The sequence below is a fragment of the Meles meles genome, chromosome 7 (assembly GCF_922984935.1).
Source record: "Meles meles chromosome 7, mMelMel3.1 paternal haplotype, whole genome shotgun sequence".
Lineage (NCBI taxonomy): Eukaryota > Metazoa > Chordata > Mammalia > Carnivora > Mustelidae > Meles > Meles meles.
Window position 1 is genome coordinate 131,611,822 of NC_060072.1, and position 18,186 is coordinate 131,630,007.

Here is an 18,186-nt window from a genome sequence, read left to right on the forward strand (position 1 = left end):
TCGATCCCAGTACCCTGGGATCATGACTGGAGCCAAAGGCAGAGGCTTTAACCCACTGAGCCACCCAGGTGCCCCATTTTGCTCATTTCTTATTGCTAGAATTTCACATTCATTTCTTCTTCTTGGACTAAACTGGATGATGGTATAGAGATGGTAAACTGGCATTTAGTCAGCGCTGCCCTGCTCAGCCTAGAAAGTGGATGAATTCTCAGCTGGTGGACTCGCTACTTTTGTCTCTTTGCCATCTCGTGGTTTAAGGTTTTCTGGGTGTCTGCGATGGTACGAACGTTGAGGTGGCTGCTGATCTTGGATCTCATCTTCTGGATTTTCCCTAGCTTTTTCATTGCCCACCTCTCTCGGCTGTCTTTGGTGAGGAGGATCCCTGCAGAATCGTGGTGTATAATCCGGATGCATATTCTGTCTCACTGGTCTACCTTGTTCTCCTGCACTCTGGGTGTCAGCATCTTCCATCACCTCTCCCTGCACAGGAGGGTTGGAAGACTGTGGTCCATGGCCATGGAGGGTCTGCATGTAGTAAGGGGGGAACCCTCACCTGTGGGAGGGCAGCACTATTAGGCCTGGCCTTCAGGAGCAGGCTCCGATCCGTCCTTCTTTTCCCCACTCACTATTCTGGTAATTGTGCTGGGAGTTGTGATGCGGAGGACCCCTGTGATGTGGGTAGCATGTATAATGGTTACGGTCTGCCGCATATTCACTGCTGTACACTGGAGATCCACCAGGCCCTGTCACATTTATGCCTCTGAAACCTTTTCTCATTCATCAAACTCCACGGTCTCTCCATCTCCTACATTGTGAAGGTACTTCTGGGGTTATTCTTTATGGTAGTCTGACACACAAACACATCTTCCTTGGTGTCATTCCAAGGAATGGAATGTTGATGAAACCATACCGGTTCCTTATGTTGAACCATTTGCTGTTTCCACAACCTTCCTTGCAATGATCTTGTCCCCGCTGGCAGGCGCCAGCAATGTGAAGCTGCTGCAGTGGTGTGGGGTTTGGTGTCTGCGACGCTGAGGGTGGGGGTGGTGGGGGGCTGCTCGTGGTTGCAGTCATGGTGACTGGGGCAGCTGTAGCTCCTCCCGGGGTGTGAAGGAGGCCACTGGAGGCAGGGAAGCTGCTTGGGGCTCTCTGGGGTCCTCTTTCCACTCCCCTTTGGAACTCTAGATTCAAGTCTTTAACCCATTTTAATTTTTAAGTGTAAGTGGTATAAGATAGTGGTCTGGATTCATTCCAGGTAGAGGGACAAAGTTGGCCCAAGACGACCACATCCAGAACCGCAGTTGGGACTGGCATCAATTTCTTTTTCTTTCTTTTTTAAAAGATTCTCTCTGTTTATCTATTTTAGAGAGCATGTGTTCTTGAGCGGGGAGGGGGAAGGGCAGGGATAAGGACAGAGGGAGAGGGAGAGCGAAAGAATTTCAAGCAGACTCTGAGCAGAATATGGAGCCGGATGCGGGGCTTCACTCCGCAGCCCCAAGATCATGACCTGAGCAGAAACTAAGACTTGGACGCTTTATCCATTGAGCCATCCAGGTGCTCCCTGGCATCAGTTTCTAATTAAATTTTGTGCTATGTGAGTAAAACTTTCTTAAGTCTCTAATGGTAGTACTAATCTCTAGAATTTTCCTAGGAAAGCAGTATTTTTGAATTATTGTGTGGGGGTATCTTTCTCAACTGGGGTTCCTTGCCTGAACGATAAGATACAGAAAACTATTGAAATGACACTTTTTAAAATTCTCCCAAGGATGGTACATAACTAGCATAGGAGAGAAGTTAGTTTATTACATATACTAAATGCATGAGCAACAGGGCATAATTCTCTCGTTAAACTCTGCCTGAGAAAGGCTGAGGGAGTAGTTATTGAAGGTTTGCATAATTGAAATCTTAGATTGGTGTTCTTCAGGCTATTTTAAAATAAAGCTTTCCTGCCCATTTTTATTCCTTTCCTTGGAACACTGTTAAATAACAAATTCAGGTTGGGGAAAAGATCTGGAGGGAGATGTCAAACTACTCCTTGTGCAGTCTTTTATCCAGTCCCCTTGTCCTACCCTGCACCTTTAATTCCTGAGCTCTTCTGGGCTTGTGTGACATGAGTCAGTCTCCTGCAAGGGCTGATGGGGGAAAGGTAAGGCCTAAGATGCTGGTAATTATCTACTCCTCCCCATCTTACAAAATTTCATTAACATTGCCTGATTGCTACAGTTGTCTCTTCTAGTCTCTTTGTTCCAGGGTTTATGCCTTTTTTATTCCTTTATTCTCATTTTGTGAGGATTTAGAAGGGACTAATGATAAACAAATGTGATCAAAGTGATCTATTTAACAAGAATATAACTTTATGTGAAAAAATTTGCAAAGTCTTATTTAAAATGGTGAAACACACATTACATTATTCAAATTCTAACCTAAACAGTAATATACTAGAATCATCCATTCATGATAATTTAATATGATAACAAACAGCTGACTCCATTTTATGATATCTGATTGCTGATAGCTTTGAAGTCTCACTCTTCTCTTTGTGCCCTGCATCTGGGCAAGCTGTTAAGAAAGCCCAGGAGGGGCGCCTGGGTGGCTCAGTGGGTTAAAGCCTCTGCCTTCGGCTCGGGTCACGATCTCAGGGTCCTGGGATGGAGCCCCGCATCAGGCTCTCTGCTCTGCTGGGAACCTGCTTCCCCCTCTCTCTCTCTGCCTGCTTCTCTGCCTACTTGTGATCTCTGTCTGTAAATAAATAAATAAAATCTTTAAAAAAAAAAAAAAAGCCCAGGAGACGGAGACCTTTGCAAGCCCCTCCCTGTGCACAAGAACCCTCACCCCACCCCCACTCTCAACCACAATGAAAAACTCCAAGCCAGTTTCCTTTTCCTTGTTCTCTCAAGCAATTTTGGGCTAATATGGGAAGTCTGCCCTGTTTGCCTCAGAGAGCGGTATTACATAGTAAACCGAATTTTGTATACTCCTGGTGTCTCAGTGTGTGACATCATTAGTCTTGGTTATCTGAGCTAAATTTGGTGTGTGGGGAGGGTCCATCTTATTTCTACAAGGGACACAATTGGTATTGGAAGCAGGATGTATAGAGGAGGACCACTACCCCTGGCTGAGGGAGGTTTTTCTCTTGCTTCGGTTTGTTAACTGGCTCTGTGGCTTGGTGCTACATTTACTGAGTTCTACCGAACCTCTCTTATAGACTGAACCAACTTCAGGTGGAAGTTTCAATAACTGGTCTTTAGGGAGAGGTGTATGGGATGGGGCCCTCTAGGTTGCCTTGAGTCATGTCTCAGCTCAAACCTGTCTTATGTGTCTTATATTGAGTTGCATGTTGTGATTCAGTCATAAGCCATGACTGACGCTAGATTCAGGAAAGACTCATCCTGTGATTGACTGGCTGTGTGTCTCAATCAGATATTAGCCCGTATTCTACACAGGCACTTACACTTGCAGCTTCTACAAAACATGGGCCCACTGGGTGATCATTTGTGTGCGGAAGAATAGTAGGCATTATTTTAAGAGTTGAATTACTCAGACTTATTCTAAAGGCACAAAGCACAAGGCAAAATTCTTCTGTAGCTTCTGCTGCCTATTTCTCTGACCCCAGAATGATCTTGATCCTCAAAAACACCCATGGAATACCTGTGGTATAGCCAAGGCATTCACTGAACCACTGTCATGGGGAAGAGCCCTAATCCTGATGATACTGATTTGAGTCTCTGAAAGAAGGAATTTATAAATATGAGGAGTGTAGAGAAGACCTCCTTGGAATACATCTAATAATCACCACCAGTAAGTAGCAGGAGAAAAGAAAAAGAAACCTGGATCCAGGGGTAGTGCCTTGGTTTGTTAGGGTGGCTATAATAAAATGCCATAGACTGAACAGCTTGGACAACAGAAATCTATTTTCCCATAGTTCCAGACGCTATAAGTCCAAGAATAAGGTGCCATCAGAGGTGTTTCTGGTGAGAGCTCTCTTCCTGGCTTGTAGATGGCCTTTTCTCCGTATGTGGGAGAAAGAGAAAGAGATCCCTGGTTTCTCTCCCTCTTCTTAAAAAGACACCAATCTTATCAGGTTAGGGCCCCACTCTTATGACCTCATTTAATCCTAATTACTTCCTTAAAGGCCCCATTTTCAATTAGTCACTTTGGGGTTTAGGCATTCAATGTATGAAGGGGGGGAACACAATTCAGTCTACAATAAGGAGGAAACAAAAACTAAAAACAAAAGTACACTATTAGACCCAGGTAGTAACCCAAAATTTACTAAAAGAATTCATACAACACAAAGATAAAAGGGCACACACTGGCTTTGTGCTTCTAGAATACTGGTTTTGAATTAATTTAAAATCTGCTGAATACACCAATTGCCAAACTTTCATGGGATTATACAGGGGCTCAAATTATGGTTGTATTTGGGATATCAATAAGTTTAAACAAAGTGCCACCTATAATATTGGGGGAAACTACTGAAAATGAAGAGAGGACAAACAGGTACGCCTCACCTTAACCAGAGACACTACTCTTGCCAAATTGCTCATGGTTGCAGTACCCATCCCCTAAAATATCCCATAGTGGTCATGGACTCTCTGACTGGATGAGTAATAAAATTAAGTAGTTGCCACTTACAAATTATCTTGATAAAATGGAACCCCATGGACCTCCTCTCCTATTAAAACAGTTAATAATGTCCAATGTATATTAAAATGTGGCCTTTTTAATGATTGAAACCCACTATACAAGACACATTTAGAGAAGGGGTGATTATCCCCACTGCTTTGCCATTTAACAGCTCAATTTGGCCTGCTCTTAAACTTGGGAAGAATGAATGGTGCCTCGCGGTGGATTACCTCAAGCTTCATGCTGTGGGCCTCATTAATGTCCCAATAGTCAGTATTATTGCAGCTACTGACTTCATCCAATCAGCAACTGGTAAATATTTTGCCATTATAGATTTGGTGAATATGTTTTGTTTAGTGACTATTTCTACAGTCTCTTCAGTTTTGTTTTTTTTTTTTTTTTTAAAGATGTACTTACTTTAGAAAGAGAGCAAGCAGGGGGTAGAAGGGCAGAGAGAGAGGGAGAGGGAAACCCAAGCAGACTCGGTAGCTGGGAGTGGAGCCTGACATGGGGCTTGATCTCACGATCCTGAGATCATGACCTGAGCCAAAACCAGGAGCTGGATGCTTAACCAACAATGTCATCCAGGGGCCCCTTTACTGCAGTCTACTTCACCTCCAAAGTATGACACCCTTCTCCCCAGCGACCATGGAGAGCCTCAACAGCCTTGTGATCACACACAGTCTTTAAGGGCAAGGTCTTAACTATATCCTGCTTTCTGTAGGAAGACAAGTATGACATTACATTGGTGACTTTGTCCCCGAGGAGATTTGTTTGGCCTGCTCATTCAGAAGCTCACAAAAAGAAAATGGGCCACTGCCTCATACTTAGTGTAAGGTCCTGCAACCTTGGTTAAAGTCTTGAAAATTAAATGGTAAACAGAGCTGCTCTACTCATGATGCTGTCAAGCAACAGCTGTTGAGTCTCTCAGACCCACAACATCTTTTAGGCTTTTTTGGGTTCTAGAGGAAACATATTTCTCCTTTATGTATTGTAATTAAGTCCTTTTATGCTGTTACAAACTGGCTCTCCTTGAGTGGGGGTCCCTTTTTTAATAAAAGGCTCTAGAATTCATCCAAGTTTGCTGACACTCCTGTTAATGACCCCCAGAGACTCCTTTACTGTAAAGTTTTTGGCAACTTTCAGTGTCAAAATACCATTTATATATACATAATAACTTTAAAATGGTAAAACCACAAATACTTGAATTTTGCTAAAATTAAACTTTTGGCCTTTTTTTTTAAAATAAAGATTTATTTATTTATTTATTTATTTGATAGACCGAGATCACAAGTAGGCAGAGAGGCAGGCAAAGAGAGAGAGGAGGAAGCAGGCTCCCTGCCAAGCAGAGAGCCCGATGCGGGGCTCGATCCCAGGATGCTGGGATCATGACCTGAGCGGAAGGCAGAGGCTTTAACCCACTGAGCCACCCAGGCGCCCCACTTGCTTATTTGTTAATTAAGAGTTCTTTGTTTTGTGGACATAAGATCTTTGTCAGATATGTTTTATGAATATCTTCTTCCATTCTGTAACTTATATTTTCATTTAAAATCCTTTAAGCTTGAAATAATTTCAGACTCATAGAAAATTTGTAAAAATAGTAGAGTTCCCATATACTCTTAATCCAGCCTCCTATGATGTAAATATACTTTTATTGAAGTATAATTGACATATAACATATTAGTTTCAGGTGTATAACATAATGACTAGCTATTTGTATACATTGCAAATTGGTCACCACATTAAGTCTAGTTAAATCAGTCACCATATGCAGTAACAAATTTTTTCTTTTGATAAAAACTTTTAAGATCTATTCTCTTAGCAACTTTCAAATGTGCAATACCATACTAATGATAGTCACCATGTTGTATATTACATCTCAGTAACTATTTTAAACTGGAAGTTTGTACCTTTGACTCCCTTTACCAACACTTCGCCTACCCCCTACCTCTGGCAATCACCAGTTTGTTCTCTGTATCTATCTGCCTTGTCTTGGAGCTTACCATCTATGTTTTCTTCTAGGAGTTTCATGGTTTCAGGTCTTATGTTCAAGTCTTTAATCCCCTTTGAATTAATTTTTGTGTATAATGTAAGACGGTAGTCCAGATTCATTCTTTTGCATGTGGCTGTCCAGTTTTCCCAACACCATTTGCTTAAGAGACTTTCCTTTCTTCATTGTATATTCTTGGCTCCTTTATCATAAATTAATTTCATATATGTGTGGGTTTATTTTGGGGCTTTTTATTTTGTTCCATTATTCTATGTAACTGTTTTCATGCCAGTACCATCGTGTTTTGATTACTATAGTTTTGTAATAGTTTGAAACCAGGGAGCATGATGCCTACAGCTTTCTTTCTCAAGACTGCTTTGGCTATTCAGTCTTTTGTGATTCCACACATTTTTAAGGATTGTTTGTTCTATTTCTATGAAAAATGCTATTGGAATTTTAATATGATTGCACTGAATCTGCAGACTGTATTGCATAGTGTGGATATTTTAACAATATTAATTCTTCCAATCTATGAGCATGGTATATCTTTCCATTTATTTATGTCTTCTTCAGTTTCTTTCATCTTTGTTCATAGATAGTATATAGGTCTTTTACCTCCATGGTTAAATTTATTCTTAGGTATTTTATTCTTTTTGTATAACAGATTTTTATGTCCTGAAACCTTAGTGAATTTGTTGATTGGTTCTAACAGTTGATTGGTCGAGTCTTTAGGGTTTAAAAATATAATACCATGTCATCTACAAAAGTGATAGTTTTACTTCTTCCTTTCCAATCTGGATACATTTTATTTCTTTTTTTTGCCTAATTGCTCTGACAAGTACTTCCAACATTATGGTGAATAAAAGTGGTGAAAATGGGCATCCTAGTTTTGTTCCTAATCTTAGAGGAAAAGCTTTCACTGTTCAGTATGATGTTAGCTGTAGGCTTGTCATATATGGCCTTTGTTATGTTGCGGTATGTTCCTTCTATACCCACTTGGTTGAGAGTTTTTATCATGAATGGATGCTGAATTTTGTCAAAACCTTTTTTCTGCATCTATTGTGATAATATAAATTTAATCTTCATTTTGCTAATGTGATATATCACTTGGATTGATTTGCAGATATTGCACTGTCCTTGCATCCCTGGAATAAATCACACTTGATCATGGTATATGGGACTTTTTATATATTGCTGAATCTGGTTTGTTAATATTCTGTTGAGGATTTTTGCATCTGTGTTCATGAGAGATATTGGCTCATAATTTTTTCTTTGCCTTCCTTGTCTGGTATCGGGTTTTTTATTTATTTATTTTTTGAAAAGTTTAAGAAGGATTGGTATTTAATTCCTCTTTGAATTTTTGGTAGAATTCACCAGTGAACCTGTTGGGTTCTGGACTTCTGTTTGTTGGCAGATTTTGAATACCGATTCAATGCTTTATTAGTAATCAGACTTTTTTTCTTTTTAAGCAAGCTTTGTGCCCAACATGGGGCTTGAACTCAGAACCCCAAGATCAACACTCACATGTTCTACCAACTAAGCCAGCCAAGCATCCCTCAGACTTTCTATTTCTTCATAATTCAGTCTTTGTCAGTTGTATGTCTCTGGGAACACACATTTCTTTTGAGGTTGACCAATTTGTTGGTATATAACTGTTCATAGTTTCTTATGACCCCCTTTATATTTCTGTGGTATAAGATGTGATATCTCCTGTTTCATTTCTGATTTTGAGTCCTTTCTTTTTTCTTGGTGAGTCCAGTTAAAGGTTTGTCAATTTTGTCTTTCAAAGAACTAGGTTTTAGTTTCATTGATCTTTTTTTTTTTTTTTTAAATATTTTATTTATTTGACAGAGAGAGATCACAAGTAGGCAGAGAGGCAGGCAGAGAGAGAGGGAAGCAGGCTCCCTGCCGAGCAGAAAGCCCGATGTGGGGCTCGATCCCAGGACCCTGAGATCATGACCTGAGCCGAAGGCAGCGGCTTAACCCACTGAGCCACCCAGGCGCCCCTTTTCTTTTTCTTTTTAGTCTCTATTTCATTTACTTGAGTGATCTTTATTTCCTTCTGACTACGAACTCAGTGCTTTATTCTTTTTCTAGTTCCTTGAGGTATAAAGTTAGGTTGTTTGTCATTTTTCTTATTTTTTTCTTTTAAGATTTTATTTATTCATTTTTGAGAGAAAGAGACAGCACGAACAGGGGGGAAGGTTGGGGGAAGAAGCAGATGCCCCACTGAGCAGGAAGCCCAGTGGAGGACTCAGTCACAGGACCCTGGGATCATGACCCGAGCTGAAGGCAGACTGAGCCACCCAGGCATCCTCTTGTTTCTTTTTTTTTTTTTTTAAAGATTTTATTTATTTATTTGACAGAGAGAGATCACAAGTAGATAGAGAGGCAGGCAGAGAGAGAGAGAGGGAAGCAGGCTCCCCGCTGAGCAGAGAGCCCGATGTGGGACTCGATCCCAGGACCCCGAGATCATGACCTGAGCCGAAGGCAGCAGCTTAACCCACTGAGCCACCCAGGCGCCCCCTCTTGTTTCTTGATATAGGCATTTATTGCTATGAACTCTCTTTTTAAAACTGCTTTTGCTGTATCCCATAAGTTTTGGTATATTGTATTTCATTTTTATTTGTTTCAAGATAGTTCCTTTTCTTCTTTGACCCTCTGGTTGTTCAGCTGCATGTTGTTTAATTTGAATTTTCTAGTACACTTCTTTTAATTGATTTCTAGGATACTGTGGGAAAGGGGAGCCATGCTTACTGCATGCAGATTTGGGTTCCTTAAACTTAGGGGAACATAGTAACATAATCTACTTCTGTAACATAATTCACTGGTTGTACAGGGGGACATACGGACCTCTTTGTATTGTTCTGTGGGAATGGGGCTTAGGGAACGAGAAGAAAAATACTAAAATTCTAGCTACTACTTTTGCTGTGAATAATACAATGTCCTTTGTCTCTGATCAAGGAGTCTTTTGTCTTCAAAAAGCACGAAACTATGTGAGGTTTACTTACTCGTTTGCAAGCAGAGTAAAAATCTCCAACTCTTCATAGTTCTTGACAGTTTTGGTGACAAAGATGGGACTATATTTGGTGTGAAAGCAAGTCATTAATTTGTCTCCTTCCCCAGAATACTGAGACTTTCACCTTGGGAATGGTCATAAGAGAACTTCAAGTGTTTAAAGAAACACCACCACTATGTTATATAGCCTGCAGATGACTGAGGAGATGTCTCCAAAATAAGACGACCCTTGGTTACCCAGAGGTAACCACAGCTTGTTATTTATGTGCTCTATGATGGGGTTATACCTACAGTAGGAATCCTCCAATTTTAAAAGGTGGTATGAAATTTGTTCCTGACTATCTGAACTGACCAATGACATTACCTACTATGGTGGTGGAAGGCATTCAGGTCAATCTCAACCCCAGAGTTTTATTGATGACCAAATTGCCACAATTTCCTGTGGGTAAAGGTAGAAACTGTACAATTGTTAATATATCCCACAATACCTAAGGCTTGTGGGATTGGCATAAAAAAGCTGGTATTCTGGCCACTGCTACAGCAATAAACTGTCCTTTATCTCTGATCTCATGTTTTCCACCAGTATCATTGAAACTGTGGTGGGCTAACTTGTTAGTCTACAAATAGGGTGAAACTGTAGACCCTTCACAGTTGTTGACAATCTATGCCCTTTCATTTTCTTAAAATGCTAAGTTTTTAATTTTCAGGAAGTACAATTTATTAGTATTTTTCTTTCACAGTTAGTGATTTGAGTGTTCTGTCTAGGATATCTGTGCCTATCAGATGAGTTAGCGTCTAAGTTCATTGTCTATTTCACAGGGGTATCCAGTTGTTTCAGTACCATCTATTGAAGTCTATTCTTTACCCATCCGAATTGCCTTGATACCATCGTCAAAAAGCAACTGGCTGCGTCTAATTCAGGACGCTCTGTCTGTTACAATGGTTTACTTGTCTACTGTATGCCATATAATTTCCATTATATAGATAAATTTAAGATGTAGCAAATCACAATTTCTTTTTCTTTCTTTTTCTTTTTTTTTTTTTTGCATTGAAACTATTTTAGGGGCACCTGGGTGGCTCAGTCAGTTAAGTATCTGCCTGTCTCAGGTCATGACCCCAGAGTCCTGGGATGGAGCCCTACATTGGCTCCTTGCTCAGCAGGGAGTCTGCTTCTCCCTCTCCTCTCGGCTTCTACTCTTTCTTGCTCTTTTTCTCTAAATAAATAAAATCTTAACACACACACACACCCCAATTTTAAATTACAAAGAAATGTTCAGTCTATTTAAATCTTTATCCCTGCTTGTAGAATAATGCTGTATAATCTGTCTGATCACATAGGCAAAGGACCTAAAGCATGACTTGTGTTTGTTCCCCTTACCCCCACTATTTTCTTTTTTAGTTACATCTGTTCTACAGAAGTTATATCTTGTTTTGCTTTTCCTAAAATGTCATCACCTTTAAGATTAGGAAACTGACAAAAAGAGGTATTATAATTTTTTTAAGGCCTCCTAAGAAGTCAATATAAGAACCAAATTAGGATTAACAGTTCCTAATGATAATGCTGCTATAAACATTGGGGGTGCATATATGCCTTTGAATTAGTAATTGTGTATTATTTAGGTAAACTGGCTAAATTACTAGTGCAATTACTGGATCATAGGGTAGTTCTATTTCTAACTTTCTAAGGAAACTCTATACTGTTTTCCAGAGTGGCTGTACCAGTTTGTATTCCCATCAATAACATAAGAGGGTTCCCTCTTTCTCCACATCCTTGCCAACACTTGTTTCTTTTGTTATTTTAACCATTCTAACAGGTGTGAGGTGATATCTTATTGTAGTTTTGATTTGTAGTTCCCTGAGGATGAGTGATGTTGAGCATCTTTTCATATGTCTGTTGGCCATCTGGATGTCTTTTTTGGAAAAATGTCTATTCATGTCTTCTGCCCATTTTTTAATTGGATTATTTGGTTTTTGGGTATTCAGTTTTATAAGTTCTTTATAGATTTTGGATACTAACCTTTTATCAGAAATGAGATTCACAAATATCTTCTCCCATTCCATAGGTTGCCTTTTAATTTTGATTGTTTCCCTCACTGTGCAAAAGCTTTTTATTTTGACATAGTCCCAGTAGTTTATTTTTTGCTTTTATTTAGCTTGGTTCAGGAGACATATCTAGGAAAATGTTGGTATGTCTGATGTCACAGAAATTTCTGCTTGTGCTCTCTTCAAGGACTTTTATGGTTTCAGGTTTCACATTTAGGTCTTCAATCCATTTTGAATTTATTTTTGTGTAAGGTGTAAGAAAGTGGTCTAGTTTCATTCTTTAGCATGTTGCTGTCCAGTTTTTCTGACACCATTTGTTGAAGAGACCATCTTTTTCCCACTGGATGTTCTTTCCTGCTTTTTTGAAGATTAATTCACCATACAGTTGTGGGTTTATTTCTGAGTTTTGTATTATGCTGCATGGATCTATGTGTCTGTCTGTTTTTGTGTGGAAACAGCTTAAGAGTCCATCAAATGATGAATGGATAAGGAAGACATGGTATAAACATATAATAGAATATTACTCAGCCATAAAAAAGAATGAAATCTCACCATTTGCAACAACATGGATGGAGCTAGAGAGTATTATGCTAAGTGAAATAAAGTCAGTCACAGAGACAAGTACCATATGATTTTACTCGTAGAATTTAAGAAACAAAAGAGAGAGGCAAACCAAGAAACAGACTCTTAACCATAGAGAACAACTGATGGTTACCAGAGGGGAGAAGGATGGAGGAATGGGTTAAATAGGCGATGGGATTAAGGCACTTACTTGTGATGAGCACCAGGTGTTGTATGGAAGTGTTGAATCATTATATTATACACTGGAAACTAATACTACACTATATGTTAGCTAAGAATTTCAATAAAAACTAAAAAAAGAAAAGTTCCTAATGAAAGAAAAAATGTATTCTGGACAAAAATATAAATGACTAAAACCCAACTTTTACTATATCATTTACATATACATACAAAGACATATATATGTAATATAAAATATGTATTTATTATTTAGAAAGACTTGGAAATGAGCACTGGTAAATTTATATTAGAAAATTTTTGTAGAGTCATTAGTTTCCACTGTTTTTTATATGCTGGAAAGTAGAAAAATGTCTTCTAAAGGATTACAGTAATACTGCTTGAAACTGTTGCTTTTAGAACAATAGAGAAAAGTATAAAAAGTCAGTTATATGCATCACTATTACACTATTTAGGATAAAGTAAAATCATATTTCAAGACTAACATGATGTTAACAGAAAATTTTTAGAACATGACAGTGGGTTTAAGAACTCACGAAAAAGCAGTTAAAATTACTTTTCTTCAGTTTTGGCAGAAATGAATTGGTCTACCAGCTTGTCGGTCATGTTTTGAAATTCAGGTTCTAAAAATGTGTTGACTTACCACTAACATAATTTAAAATTATAGAAGATCACATATTTAGTACCTGGGAGGTAGTCTTTAAAAGTTAGTTTGACCACAATTAATAAAAAATTTATTAAATCATTATTGAATGCATTAAGATCTAGATAGCATACTCAAAATTAACCTATTTAAAGTATCTGATTCAGTGTTTCTTAGTATGTTGTGCGATGATCACTATAATCAATGTTAAAACAATGTTATAAACAATGTTAAAACATTTCCTTTTCCCCAAAAGAAATCTTTTACCTTTGCCCCAACCTCCTCAGCCCTAGACAACCACTACTCTACATTCTGTCTCTAAAATTTTCCCTATTCTGGGTATTTCCTGTAAGTGGAATCATATAGTGTGTGTGGTCTTTTACTTAGCATAATGTTTTCAAGGTTCCTGCTCTAGTATGTATCGGTACAATTCCTTTTTATTGCCAAATAATATTTCAGTGTACAGATATACCACATTTTGTTCATCCAGTAATCACCTGATGGACAATTGGATTGTTTCCACTTTTTGACTATTCTGAATAATACTGCTATGGGCATGTCACGTATAAGCTTTTCTGTAGACATATTCAGTCCCTTGATTAGATACTGAATAATGGTATCTTAATGATATGGATACTGAATGATATGGTAACTCTTTGACTGTCTGAGGAACTGCTAGACTGCTTTCCAAAGCAGTTGCACCATTTTACATCTTACCAGCCATTCACAAAAGTTCCAATTTCTCCATGTCTTTGCAAAGATTTTTTATTATCTGTCTTTTTTGGCCAGCTTACTAGGCATAAAGTGATATCTCACTGGTTTGCATTTCCCTGATGTGAAGCATATATTCTAGAGATATACCTGATAAGGGTCTGGTACCCAGCATACATAGAGAATGCCTTAATTAGGCAAGTGGAAAAAATAAATTCATAGACATTTTTTCCAAAGAAGATATACAAATGGCCAGAAAGCATATGAAAATATAGTCAATATCATTAGCTACCAGAGAAATGTAAATTAAAACTGCAGTGGGTGGTCCAGTACGGGATAAGTAGTGGGTGAGTAAGGTTGAGACATAAGGCTCAAGAATTCAGGGATCAGGTCCTACAAGGCTTTGATGGCCTTCTTTGACAGTGCCAGGTATAATAATAAGCATCTATACGTACTTCACATATATTAAAATCATTTAATACTCAACAATCTATGAGAGTATCACAGAGCATTGAGATATAACGTGTCTAAGAGCTTATCAATTTGATCCACTATTAAAAATCCACCAGTGTTCCCATTTCCTATAGGAAAAAAAATTCAAGTTCCTATGCATGACACCTAAAGACTTGGCATCTGGTCCTTGCCTTCCTCTCCAATTTTATTTCATCTTAATCATTGCCTCAGATATCCAAAACCACCAGCTGAACAGTCAGGCTGTTACTTATCTCTGTGCCTTTTTGAATATTTTCCTTTGCCCACAATGCACTATTGTTCATGGTCTACCTAACTCCTCTATTAAGAACACGTTTCCACTGAGAGGCCCACCTGGCCGGTCCTCACCAGAAAACCTCTTAAGCACTTCTGATTCTCAAGCCTTCAGACTTGGACGGGAATCTCTACCATCACGCTGTAGTCCTCCTCACCAAAGACAGCCTTCAAACTACACTACAGGCCTTTCTGGGTATCTAGCTTGCAGACAGAAGATCATGGGACTTCTCAACCTCCAAAAATCAAGCGCAAGCTCTGGATTAAAAATCAGCATATATAAAAACCGAACAGGATTTTACTGGCTTTGGAGCTCAGGGAGATGGCAGAATAGAAGAAACCTGAGCTCACCTCCTCCCACAGACACATCAAGAATGCAACTTAATATAGTGCAACTCACTCTGAAAATGACCTGAAGATTAGCAGAACAGCTCTCCCACAGCTGAAGATAAAAAGAAAAAGCTACATCAAGAAGGCTAGGAGGGGTAGAGACCTAAAGACATTTATAGACTTAAAGTGAAGCATTGAAAAAACACATACCATGTAAATGAGAGTGGAAAAAAAATGTGGGGGTAGCAATATTTATATCAAGACAAAATAAACTTTAAAACAAAGACTGTAACAAGAGACAAAGGCATTACATAATAATAAAGGAGCAATCCAACAGGAGGATAAAACAATTGTAAATCTGTGCCAGAAGCACTGCATAGGAGCACAAATGGAAGCATAAATATATACAGCAAATATGAACAGACATAAAGGGAGAAACTGACAGTAATACAGTAATAGTAGAGGACTTTAACACCCTCTTTACATCAATGGATAGATCATCCAGACAGAAAACCAATAAGGAAACAATGGCTTTGAATGACAAATTAGACTAGATGGCCTTAATAGATATATACAAGACATTCCACCCAAAAACAGAATACACATTCTTTTCAAGTGCCTATGAAATATTCTCCAGGATAAATCACAAGGTAGGTCACAAAATAAGTCCTAATAAATTTAGGAAGATTGAAATCACCAATCATTTTGTCTTAACACAACAGTATGAAACTAGAAATCAATTACAAAAAAAAAAAAACAAACGGAAAAAAACAAAAAATATGTGGAGACTAAACAACATGTTACAAAACAACCAATGGGTCAATGGAGAAATTAAAGAAGAAATCAAACAATACTTTGAGACAAATGAAAATGGGAACACAATGGTGCAAAATCTGTGGGACACAGCAAAAGCAGTTTAAAAGGGAAGTTTATAGTGATACCTGCCTACTTCAAGGAAGGAACATCTCAAACAAGCTAGCCTTACAAAGCTAAAGCAGCTAGAAAAAGTAGAAGTAATTCAAGTGTCCATCAATAAATGATGGGAAAGATATGGCATATATATCTACAATGAAATATTACTCAGACATGGGGCGCCTGGGTGGCTCAGTGGATTAAGCCGCTGCCTTCGGCTCAGGTCATGATCTCAGGGTCCTGGGATCAAGCCCCGCATCGGGCTCTCTGCTCCGCAGGGAGCCTGCTTCCTCCTCTCTCTCTGCCTGCCTCTCTGCCTACTTGTGATCTCTCTCTCTGTCAAATAAATAAAATCTTTAAAAAAAAAAAAGAAATATTACTCAGACATAAAGAATGAAATATTGCCCTTTGCAACATTTAAGGACCTAGAGAGTATTATGCTCAGTGAAGTAAGTCAGACAGGAAAAGACAAATGGTTTATGATCTGAATCCAAAACAAAAGAAAACAACTGCAAAACCAGAAACAGGTTCCTAAATACAAACTGGTGATTGCCAGTGGAGGGTATGGGCAAAATACTGAAAAAGTTTAAGTACAAACTGAGTTGTAAAATAAGTCATAAGGATAAAAAGTACAGCATAGGGGATATAGTCAATAAAACTGTAGTAAGTTTGTAGGGTGAAATTAAAAAAATACTTTATTGTGGTGAGCATTTCATATATACAAATGTAGAATCACTATATTGTATACCCAAAACTAATACTGTATGCCAAAAATACTTCGATTTAAAAAAAAAAAAAAAAAAAGGAGGGGGTGCCTGGGTGGCTCAGTTGTTAAGTGTCTGCCTTCAGTTTGGGTCATGATCCCAAGGTCTTGGGATGGAGCCCAGGCATCAGGCTCCCTGCTTCGTGGGAGGCCTGCTTCTCTCTCACCCACTCCCCCTGCTTGTGTTCCCTCTCTCACTGTCTCTGTCAGATGGATTAATAAAATCTTAAAAAAAAAAAAAAAGGTTTCCTCAGTGAAGCCTTTCTAACTCCCAGAATACTGAAGTATTCCATACCATTAATATACTTTTACGAAAATCACAGTATTATATTATGATGGTCTCTTTACATAACTGTGTGTATGATAATCTCCTAAAGTTTGGGGACCATGCCTTTCATTTACATATTTTCAATGCCTGTAGCACATTATGAAGTCAGTGAGTAATTTGTGAATGAGCACTGTGGGGAAAAAGAAGAAGCTGTAGGAGAAATAGGTGGAAAGTCTACCAGGCCCCTTTGGAGATTGGAGGTAGATGTATTATTAGAAGTGAATAACATACACAAATGGGAAGTAGCAATAATTACATATTTCTCTCAAGATTAGTGAGGCTCAAATGTAGATCTCTTGCTCAGTAAGTCTACCAAAGATATATTTTCATGTCTCCAGGAATATTTTTATTTATGTATTTACATCTTTTAAAGTTAAATGTAATCTCAGGGGAACAGATATTTTTGTCTCCAGCAGAAAATGTCCCATATTATCCTATTTGGGAAAAAATAACAAAAAGAAATTGAAGGGATTTAAAAAAATTAGGATTTATGATTGTAAATGGCACAGGGGAAATGAGAAATCCACCGCATTCTTTCTATTCTATTCAACTATGGTCCATCCAGTATTTGTCAAAGTCACCGTATTCAGTAAGTATTAAATATCTACACTGGAATCTAATTAGCTTTTTAAAGCATGGTGCGTGTGTGGGGGGAACAATTTTAGTAGTTATATTCTCTTAGAAAAGCCATATTTCAATTGTATATGCTGAAATATTTAATAACATTTTTAGAATTAGAAGGATCACAGAGACAATTTAAGATAGAAGAAACTGAAGCCTTTGGAAGTTGAAAAATCTTTCTCAGCTTCAAAGGACAGTCAGTGGCTGAGCCAGGTTGAGACAGTGTTGCCCAGCAGCCCACTGTCAGGTTTATAGGTTACCGGTCAATGTAAGTGTTAAGATGTCACTGACAGTGGGCATATATGTTGTATCATGGGATATCTTAAATATATATCAAGCCAAATTGCTAAGTGGGATACCTTTTCAATGTTTCTACAAACTTAGAAAGTAGGATTATAATTTTAAGGAGCATCACAGTCATGACAAGACTTGTCAATTCTATAGATGAGGATAAATATCATAATTTCCTTTTGTTTTGTTATCAGATAATAAAGTCCTAGAAACATAGTAGGTGCTCAGAAAACACTTGTTGAATTGATGGAAAGAATACCATCTGGTAGTGTCAAGATGAACCATGAATAAGGGAAGGCCTGTGAAACTTACAGAAAGGGGATAGGAACAAGAATATAGCCAGGAAAAACATAATAAAGGGGAGTAATGTATAAAATCATGATAAT

The 18,186-nt window shown here is 38.3% G+C and overlaps 1 protein-coding gene and 1 pseudogene across 2 annotated transcripts in view; both read right to left on the minus strand.

Moving 5' to 3' along the window:
• DNAJC1 (DnaJ heat shock protein family (Hsp40) member C1) overlaps positions 1-18,186 on the minus strand; it is a 230,658-nt gene that overhangs the window by 39,984 nt on the left and 172,488 nt on the right. The gene's annotated exons all lie outside the window — the stretch shown is intronic.
• Positions 166-4,547, minus strand: LOC123945921 (annotated as a pseudogene).